Consider the following 9,038-nt stretch of genomic DNA (forward strand, 5'->3'; position numbering starts at 1 on the left):
ATAGAGAAATAGTAACACATGATCAGGAAAAGTTAGTCATTTGACATTTGTTAAGAAATTACAATGTTAATAATGCAAATAACAAACCTTTTTTTGTGACTGTAAATTTTGAAGGGTTTGAGCTAGGGAAATTATTAGTCGATATAAGAGCCACAATAAATCTGATGCCTTTGTCTGTTTTTCATAAGATTGGCAAAAAGAAAAAAGATTTTGCTAGTGTTAAGATTATTAATATAGCTAGTTTAAATGGTAAGTCTGAACATACTGAAGAGTTGGCATGTATTGAGATCCAAGTAGGTACTACCAAAACTGTTTTAGCATTCTTTATAGTAATAGGAGAAGCATCTTGTAATGCTATCCTATGTAGAGAATGGTTGCATCAAATGTATACTATTCCCACTTCTTTACATCAGAAAATAATATTATGGAATGGTGATGAATATGAAGTAGTTTGTGCTAATGTAGAAGCTTTTATGATTGATACTAACCAAGATATTCCCAGGGTTCTTTTGAAGTCAACACCAAAGAAATATGAGATTGTACAGTCAGTTCCTAAACTTAAGGTGGTGTCAAATGCAATCGGCATGATCGAAGAGGCTGATGCAGATGAAGATAAACACAATTCACCTACAAAGTCTAGCTCTAAGTTTGGAGTACTTAAGATAGGATATGTTTAATATCTTTTCTTTGTACATTTGTAGTTTAAACAAATATAATGGATAATTACATAAAAACCAAAATCTTATATGGTACTTTATTAGCTCTTCAAAATTTATAGGCAAGTTATTAATCATAACATAATATAGAGGTTAACACAAACAAGGAGGCTCCTGAATGTTTATCTAATTACTCAAACTCTAATGACCATACTTAATCATCGCCAAACTCAGATAAAGAGTTTTACGGTGGAGAAGAGAATGAAAAGGTATGGGCTAAGAGTGAGGATATCAAACAGGTAATCCATGGTCCTCTAGAGGAAGTAAATCTCAGAACTAATGATTGTCCTTGATTCACTTGTATAAGTAAGGAATTATTTTGTAAGGACAAGTCATTAATGATTGACATACTTCACAAATATAAGGATTGTCTCGCATTGGAGCATCACAAAATGCCCGGTATAGATCCTTATATCATCTAGCTTAGGCTTCCTATTAAACCTGGTTACAATCCTATAGTCCAAAATCCAAGTCGTTTATTGCCAGAACTAATCCCCAAAATAAAGGAAGAAATTTCCAAACTCTTAGAGGTAGGATTCGTACAACCCACCAAATATGTAGAGTGGGTAGCTATCATTGTTCTTGTAATCAAGAAGAATGGCAAAATCAGGATATGTATAGACTATAGAGATATCAACAATAAATCCCCAAAGGATTAATACCCCATGCCTATAGCAGATATGTTGATAGATGCCTCATCAAGACATGGGTTTGTATCAACGCTAGATGGCTTTGCTGGGTACTACCAAACAGAAGAACTCTTTGAGCCTAAAATCAGCTGATTGTAGATATAAGACTTAGGGGGTCTAGTTGTATGAGGAGATATGAGACTCAGGTCAGCAAATCCAACCAAGTAATAACCCAACAAAAGTCAGACACTTGGAAGAGTTGGCACAAATCCCTCATACCACCTCTTGGGGGGCTAGTTGTATGGAATAACTTCGGTAGAGCTCTTCCCATGCTCCTAACCTTAGAGCAGAATAACTTCTCCAGTTAGCAAGAGTTGGCCTGAGTGCCTCAGACCACCTCTTGTGGGGCTAGTTGTATAGGGTAGCTCCCGCTGAGCTGACCCATGCTCCCAACACCACTTGAGAGGCGCGCACTCATGCCAGAGTAGTTATTAAATCAACCTTTTATCAAAGGAAGGTTGTGTAAATAGAGTATGCATCTATCACAATTCGAGTTGACTTATGTGCCTCGGAAGGCTGTGTAAGGACAAGCGTTGGTTGACTTTTTTGGCCGACCATCCACCTTTAGAGGATGTTCTTTGATGGATCTAGCAGGTGAGTATCAGCTGGAGCCGGGATTGTGATTTATTCACCTTCTGGTGTAGTGACTAAAATGGCGAACACTTTTTTAGCTCAATGCACAAATAATAGAGCAAAGTTTGAAGCCTTTGTGATTGGTTTGAGGACTCTGAAAGATATGGGATTAACAAAGGTTAAGGTGTTAGGCGATTCGCAATGGGTGATAGCCCATGTAAACAAAGAATACAAAGGAATATCACCTCTAGCGATGACCTTTTCATCTATTGTTCAAGAGCTTATTAATGCTTTCGAATTCATTCAAGTCTCTCATATCCCAAGAGAAGAAAATAGAGAGGCTGACTTTTTGCAACAACAAGCATCGCTACCCGACTCTAAAGTTTTCAATGCATCAGAGATTCACATAAACACTACAAATTGAAACCTTTAGATGAAAAAGTGAAGGCAGAAGTACATCAGTACAATATCCTTGCTCAGGATATAGACAGGAGAGAGGAGATTAAGGAATACTTGAAAGACCCTTAAAAAGGGAAAGTGCCCGCAAAAGTTAGGTTTGTAGCTACTAAATACTTTCTTATGGGAAGTAAGTTATACAGTAAGGATCCTTAAGCTATTTTACTAAAATGCGTTAGCACAAAGAAAGTGTTAACCATTTTAGCAGAGATTCATCATGGAATTTGTGGGTCACACCAAGCAAGAACTAAGATGAGGTGGTTAATCCATCATATGGGTTTTTTATTGGACTTCAGTTAGACAAGATTGTTTGAAGTATGTTGTAGACAACTTATTATGTCTCCCCAAAAACCAAACCCAGTGATGAGTACCTATCACGTTCTAGTTAACGAGTTCGATAAAGATTTGAATAGTCACGTGAAATTTCCTTAAGCCTTGAACATACCCCTAACCTTTCCTAAAATGTTTTAATCTAAAAGCAATCATTTCGTGTCTTTAAACCCAAAATCATTCATGTCGTGTCCTTAAAAATCATTCATTTCGTGTCCTATCCATAAAAAGTCCAAATCAGATTACTTTGGTCCATAATCCCAGTCTAATAATTGTTTAGTTGGATAGGATTTGAAAAGAGCTTTCCAACGATATCTTATATGCCCAAATCCAACTTAAAACGAATAAGTTATGGAAAAAAATACTTAACCGAGCCCAAATCGAGCCTAGGTCCACCTTCCCTATGACCCAATGATCATATGAGGGTTCAAATACCTTATTCCTAACCTATCCTTTCCGAAAAGATAAAGATCAAAGAGTTTGAGATCAAATAAAACTTCTCGTAAAATAATCCTTGTTCTAATCGAATACGATGACGTTAGGATATATTTCACGGCCACAATTCCTTTAGAAATCAAACCCCGAAACAACTTAAATATCCTTTAAAACCAGCACATAACGCCATGACCGACGCACTACGACGGTCCCAACCCAGTGCGTCAACACCAGCATGGCGCGTCAATACCCAGCGCGCCGCGTCAAAAAGAGTTCTATTCACTAGTAGAAGAACTTAAATGAGCACCGCAAAATGCGCATCGGTTTTTAAAAAACGGTGAAAAAAAATAGGCGGTACCGAGGGAAAGAGTTTTCGCACCGGTTTGAACCAAACTGGTGGGAAAAATGAGTTTTTCGCACTAGTTCGATTCGAACCGATGCGAATGCTATGAAAAAAAAATTGAAATATCTTCTTTCTTTCTATTTCCTTAAAATCTCATCCTTTCTCACCTACCTTAACTTCTCTCTCTTCCTTAATTCTTCTTCATCTTCTATGAGGGCTGCGATTTTGAGCAGCCGCGACTTTCCCAGTCACCGTCATCCTCACCGAAGCCGCTTCAACGTTCTCATGACACATTGTCACCCTCACGTTTCACCTGCTTTCCATGGCTCCACCACTATCGTCACTCGTCGCCGTCGTATTCTTCTCCGCTCCTCCAAATATTTCCTTTATCAATGTCTTCTGCATAGATTTGGTCTAAGTAATCTCTCTTTCTTTATTTTAAAGATTCACTTTGAATTGAACAAGTTTGAAATTCTAGGGTCAATTTGATGAAGACAATTGTGTTATTTATAGTTATTTCATTTTAATGTTGATTATTGTTCATAACAATCGTGCTATCTAAGTACGGAGTTGGCAATTTATAGCATTTTCCTCCGTTCTTTCTCAAATACCAACTTTGCTTTTCAGTCTAAATGGCAAAATTACTCCCTCGAAGAAGCTATTTCGTTTGTTAGGCGAAATGGGACTGTCATTGTTTGTATAGTTAGTGAACCTTACTTTGATTTTTTGAACAATTTGTTGATTAGTGTACATCAAGATAAAATTTTGGTGATTGCTAAAGATTATAACACTTCGTATCGGGTTAATCAAAGGTGGTCTGGTCATGCTGTGCTAATTCCTCTAGTTCTTAAATTTAATTCTACCCATAAATTTTGGTTCCTTGGTATGATTTTTCTTGCCATATTTTTTTCAGTTTAATTTATCATATTGCTGATTGATTACTATTTCTATTGGGTTTTTTTTTTTTTTGTTTTTTAGGGTTTTGATTTGATTTAGGTGTTTGATCTTGTGTGAACTTGTTATTTATAAGGGCTAGTGTGTTAGTAAATAGTTTGTGAAATAGTGATGTTACTTGTTGATATATTTAGTTTGTGGAGTTGTTCATGCACAAGGAAGCTGCTTATATTGAGAATGGAAGAAATACAAATGATATAGGGATGAAAGCTAAGAAATGTTGAGTGGTCATATACTGTTTTAGGTTGTTTTAACCTATCTTCGTGCACATAATTTTTCTTAAGAAATGCAAATGAGCATTTTTACTATCGCTTTATGATCAATGTGCTGAGTGGGGAGTTGATTTTGGTAATGTAATGGCTGCCTTTTAAACTTCTAGTACAAAGTTTAACCATGCTCTACCTATTAATACCTCTGTCTCGATCAATTGCAGATTTGATGTTTTCTCCCTTTATCTATTTGTCACAAGTCTTGATTATGTCTTCCATAAAGTACATAATTATATTAATCTCAAGGTCATATACTGTTTTAGGCTATTTTTACTTGTCTCAATGCACATAATTTTTCATAAATATTGTTTCTATCTTGATCACAGTGAAGAATGATTGTAATTTTGGGGAGGATTTGGCCATTAAAGAAATTTAAAGAAATTTGCATTTTATTTGGACTTTGGTACTTGTATTAGACACATATACGTGTCCAAGTGTTAAGCTAGACTATTTTGCGTGATTGTTTGTCTTCTTTTTGAAATGGTATTATGAACAGATTGCTTTGGACAGATTTCTGCCTCATATTTAACAACATTTTAATGCTGGTAAACTACTTGCAGTCCTGCGGGAGAGTACAATCTCCAGTTAGGAATAATACAAAGAATTGCTTCCCAACATGGTTGCTACTTACTCTGTCATCTTTGTATCTACTTTGGAGATCTACGAATTTTTTCTCTTCTTACATCCTGTTGCAATAATGTGTGTATCAGGATAGATTATATTATTATTGTTACATTAATATTGAAACTACAATCAATTATTATTTTGCTACATAAATATTGAAACTACACTCAATTATTTGTTTGCTACAATATTTCATATGAACTTTTGGTATGAAATTATATTATTGTTGTCATGTTGTAAGTCTTTTTATGCAGCGCTCAAGCATTCAAAGACCACCCTTTTCTTTTGAGATGAAGGCTAATATGGAGGGTTACTATGAGGATGAGATCAAGATGCATCTGGCTGCTGTTCCCTCTTCTCGGCATATTGAGCCAATTGAGGTATGCTAAGCGAGCTACTTCTTTGCTCAACCCTTAGATTTTATTTTTTATTTTTTATTTTTTTTTATTTTATTATTATTGTTTTAAATGCATTGTTCTTGTCTTCTTGAGATTCAAGGTGAAGATTAATATGGTTTATATAATATGAATTCATTAACAAGTGATAGAGAAGTCTTGCCACAAATGGTTTAGAAAACATTTTAGTGATAGAGACCTAAAATCTATGTTGAAGGATGTTATAACTGTGATCCGTGCTGACGAAGCTCACTATCGTGATGTCAACCATTTTGCTTCTGTGAGTATCGAAATTATTACTTGTTTTACTGATCCATGGGCCTGCTAATGAACTGTCTTCCTGTCTTTCATCAGATAATTTTGCATTTAGACATCTGCCTTTTGTCACCTGATCAGCTATGGCAGTATTCAGTTATCAACTTACCATATAACTCTTTAATTGGTGTTAAACTGATGAAGTATATGTTTTCGCCATGCAGGATGTGCACTTTCAGGGCAGGCAACTAAAAGAAGCACCAGCTCCCGTTGGTTATCATTAGAGCAATACATAAGTCTGCATACTGCCACGTATATGGTGCTTGTTTTGTTTCATAATCTATTGGCATGAATTTATAAAACTTCTACTGTTTGTGTGATTATTTCCTTCATTCCTTTTCTAGTCTTTATGGAGCTTAAACATTGGTCCAACTTAATAAGTATACAACTTAATAAGTATACAACAGGTGATTATGTAACCTTGTATGTTATTTTATTTTATATTCTTTTTTAGACGAAAATTGTAATATTACAGCTTTTTTAATGAAAATATGTAACTTTATATATATGTTAGTGTTTATTTATCACTTTAAGTGAAAAAAATGCAAAAAAAAAAAAAAACAAAAAAAAAATTAATTTTTTTGGGGCATTTTTGGCACCGGTTTTGAAACAAAACCGGTGCTAAAAGTTTTTTTCTTAATTTTTTGGGCCATTTTTCGCACCGGTTCACATCAAGAACTGGTGTTAAAAGTTTTTTTTTTTAAAATTTTTTTGCCCATTTTTCGCACCGGTTCACAGCAAGAACCGGTGCGGAATCTATGTTTTCGCACCGGTTTTGAATCGGTGAAAAAAACTGGTGCGAAATCTTTTGGTTTTTGGCATCCCTCAAATAAGGATTGGTTCAGAACCGGTGCGAAATGGGGGTTTTGAACCAGTGCCCATTTGTATTTTTGCACAGTGATTCTTATTTGAATTATGATCTTTTCTGATCATTTTGACTCTCTTTTTTCCTTATAAATAGAGGTCGTTTTTCACGTTTTTAAAATCAGCTAGAACCATTAATCATACTCTACAATTGGTTATAGCCACCTAGCTCCAATCATCATCAAACACCTATGTTCTTAGCCTTAGCCTAAACACATCCATGATATTCTCCCAAATCAGTCACAATACCGCATTCACAAGATTCGAGTACTCAAAGCCATCCTTGACGTTGCGTTCAACCTCGACGTGAAAGGTTGATAGTTATGAGGATTTGGTTCCAAATCTATACTTCAATTCATATTTAATTTATTTTCTTTATAGATTTAACTTTCTTGAAGTATACTAACGTGCGTATTTTTTTAATACCTAGAAGGTTGGGGCATCGAAGTAAGTTATTCAATCATCCTTATTATTCTTTTATTTTGGATTAGAAATCATGTTTACAATGCTATTTTAATTCCTAGTATCATGCTTAGGATGTTTTATGATTTCTAGTATCATGTTTAGGATAACGCTTTGATTTTGTTATTAGTAACATGCTAGGAGTTGTTATTGCCTAGGATCTTACTATTAAAGATGTTTTGATGATGATTCTTGTGTTAGTCATATGTTGCTTGATTATTTATGATTTATTGTTAATGCTTGATCATGCCCCTTTTTGTAGGTTTAAAGGGAATTTGTACTTGAAATCACTCCTAATAAGAAAATTAATAATTTAATTTAGGCTAATATAACTTTAATTCAAGTGATCACCAATATTAGATTTAATTATACATTAATAATCAACCAACATAGATTAAACAAGTTTAGGATTAACTTGATGTATTTATGTTAATCAAAAAGTGCACATGAATATCGTAAGAATTGAGTAGAGTCCTATTTAGGGCGAGTTCAATCCCTTTTAGGTTGGATTATTACCATCATCCCCGAACATCCAGTCATGGTTGCGGACCACTATGGAGTTAGCAATCTCTTTGATCGTGAATGGGGTATATTTAATAGACTCATGAACGGTTTACAAGTTCGTAAAACTTGTTGGCGACTCTTTTTCTCTAGCTTCTTTTCCTTGGAATGCAGCCATGCCTAAAAGCATGAACCATAGTAGGCTTCAAAGACAAGTTGAAAAATTCCCTATAGTTTTTCGCGACTCCGCTGGGGAGGATTTCTAGATTGATTCCTAAAATTATTTTAGCAATTGATTTAGAATGAGTGGATGAGTCTTAAAAGATTCTAGATATTTGATGAGTGTCATTTATGGCACTCAAATGATGATATTTTAGGATGTTTTTGGTTTCTTTTTATAGATTTCTCTCCCTCTTTATGCTTAGTTTTGATTTTTGTTCCATAGTTTGTCTTTTCATTGCTTATTTCGTATTTTTCTCCTATTTTTGTAGATTTTCTAGTGTTTTCTCCTTTATTTGCTCTACTTTCTTGATTTGTAGGTGTAAGATGAAGCCCGAGACCCATCATGATAATTTTTCAGGTTGTAAGAGGATCATAGTGCAAGGTGGAAGCTCATACATAGCTCACAAGGCAAAGAACTCAGGGTGGCATCACTGTTGCACGGGCGCGCCACCCTGAGTTCGGTTTCCGTACCCTTATTATTGTGGGCGCGCAAGTTCGGGAGAGGGCGCGCCCGATTGGGTCTTTTTCAGGATATTTGCTTTATTTTCTTTGTAGTTAATTATACTATAAATAACTTTTCTCCTTTTTCTTCATTAAGCAATTTTTAGGAGTTAGTTTTTTAGTTCTTAGATTTTAGAGAGAGAAAGTAGAGAGAGAAACACTTGGATTCTTGATTTGTACTTCAAATTTGCTCTAATCAAGCTTGGATTTACTTCATTCAATGATAATTAATGAGATTTTCTTCCCTTAATTCTTCTCTATTAGTTTAATTTTTGCATTGATTCATGATTGATTGTTTGATTTGTTGATTTTTGGTTAGTTGCTTGAGTACTTGAATTTCTTCTTAATTAGTTAAATATGATGATGATTATGATGATCAACTTAGCCTT

At 34.8% G+C, this 9,038-nt stretch overlaps 1 long non-coding RNA gene across 1 annotated transcript; it reads left to right on the top strand.

Moving 5' to 3' along the window:
* The first annotated feature begins 3,608 nt into the window (after positions 1 to 3,608).
* Positions 3,609 to 6,586, top strand: LOC110690369. The gene is made up of 3 exons (XR_002505084.1): positions 3,609 to 3,960; positions 5,644 to 5,769; positions 6,264 to 6,586. It is a non-coding gene; the product is annotated as an uncharacterized LOC110690369 (long non-coding RNA).
* The last annotated feature ends 2,452 nt before the right edge of the window (positions 6,587 to 9,038 follow it).

Source organism: Chenopodium quinoa, unplaced genomic scaffold (genome assembly GCF_001683475.1).
Source record: "Chenopodium quinoa cultivar QQ74 unplaced genomic scaffold, ASM168347v1, whole genome shotgun sequence".
Taxonomy (NCBI): domain Eukaryota; kingdom Viridiplantae; phylum Streptophyta; class Magnoliopsida; order Caryophyllales; family Amaranthaceae; genus Chenopodium; species Chenopodium quinoa.